Raw genomic sequence first — 1,810 nt, 5'->3', positions numbered from 1 at the left:
TCTGCAATGTTAAAAAATATCGTGAAAATAAATTCTGCTTAAAATTAAAAGGAAAAAAACAATCTAACTAAGAAAAAAAAAAAACAACTCATCTTAGCCAATAAACAAATAAATCTACTACATGAGGTGTAACCACCTAACAAACATCTTTAGATTTTTATTTTTTTGAAAAATAACACTTTATGTACTTTTTAATACTTATGTACTCCTATTACAAAATTAATTACTACATTTATCGCTAACAGGTATGATATATATACAATTTTTTTTGTTTACAAGTCTTACAAATTGGCATAAGTCTAACAAAACACACGCACGCGTATTACACTTCTACATTCAAGAGTAAATACACGCACGTTACTCAAACATTTCCTGTTTCCAAAGCGCGCTACTCACCATTATGAACGACTATTTTTCTTCTTCGATAAAAACCACAACTGTCATTTTTCTTCGTGTTTCTCCTCCTCCTCCTCTTCTTCCTTCTTCTTCTCCTCCTTTGTGTTTCTCCTCCTTTTTCTTCGCGTGTTTCATCTTCATCGTCGTGTTTTTCCTCCTTCTTCTTTTGATTTTGCAACATTATGTATTTTTTTTTCTTTGTTTGATTTTTTCCTTCCAAAAAAATTATGAAAATATGAAATAGGAAGATTAAGAAGAAGAAGTAGCAGAAGATGAGGAGGAGGAAGAGGAAGAGTTCTGAATTATGCAGAACTTATCGGAATAAAAAGACACCCAAATATCTTCGTTTTACACCCAAATATCTTTGTATTACACCCAAATATCTTCGTTTTTACGCCCAAATTTGCTGCAGATACAGAAATGAGTTATGTTATGTATACACTAAAATTAGCCACCAAAATCAGCAAGGGCTGCAAAATACACCCAAAATATACCATAGAAGGGCTGCAAAATACACTCAAAATACACCATATTAAAACAATCATAAACTATAGAATGCAAATACAACTATAAAACCATCATAAAAAATAACAAAAACCAGATTCATGAATCATAACTAAACAGAAACTAAAATAATTCAACTAAAAGAATAAGACAATTCACCCTCCGTCAGATGAAAAATCATAAACTGTAAATACACCCAAATATTCCTGATCTACACCCGAACATCTGATATAAAATGGACAAGATTATATTAATTCTAATCAGAACTAGTACATTAGATTCAATTCAAACAAGGAAGAATTAATAACAAATTTCACAGACAAGGTTCACGCACTGGTTCATCTGACAATCTGAAGTTGAATTATCCATTATCTTCAAAAACGATTTCAGAGTTTGATGTCAAAAAACAATGGAAATCGAGAATAACGAAGAAAAAGAACAGAAAGAGAAAATTACGTAAATGAAGAAGAAAAAAGAAAAGACAAAAAATTCAAAAAAAGAAACGGAATCCTTTCAAAAATTAAAAATATGTTAGAAACGCTGAAACATATATGCATAACAAGCATTTGAGCGTAATATCAATTAGAGAACTTGTAAAACTTGTATAACAAAATCGCTTATACGTAGAGATTCATCCTAAAAAATAATCTAGATAATATTCTGGTATTTTTCGACACCACAGCTTTATCCAATCACTGCCGCCCACCACAACTTTCCATTGCGTTGGCTTCTTTCACTATTTCTTGGTCATCTTAGATTTAAAACTCTGAATTTATGATTTAAATTAATTTTACTTTGTTTTAATTTAAAATATTCATTTTATTTGAATTTTAAATATTTTTATTGTTTTTAATTTTAAATGTTTGTATTCAGTATTAGATTAATTGTTGATTTTTAAGTATACGTTACG

Source organism: Arachis ipaensis, chromosome B03 (genome assembly GCF_000816755.2).
Source record: "Arachis ipaensis cultivar K30076 chromosome B03, Araip1.1, whole genome shotgun sequence".
Taxonomy (NCBI): Eukaryota; Viridiplantae; Streptophyta; class Magnoliopsida; order Fabales; family Fabaceae; genus Arachis; species Arachis ipaensis.
Note: the sequence above shows the minus strand (reverse complement) of the source record.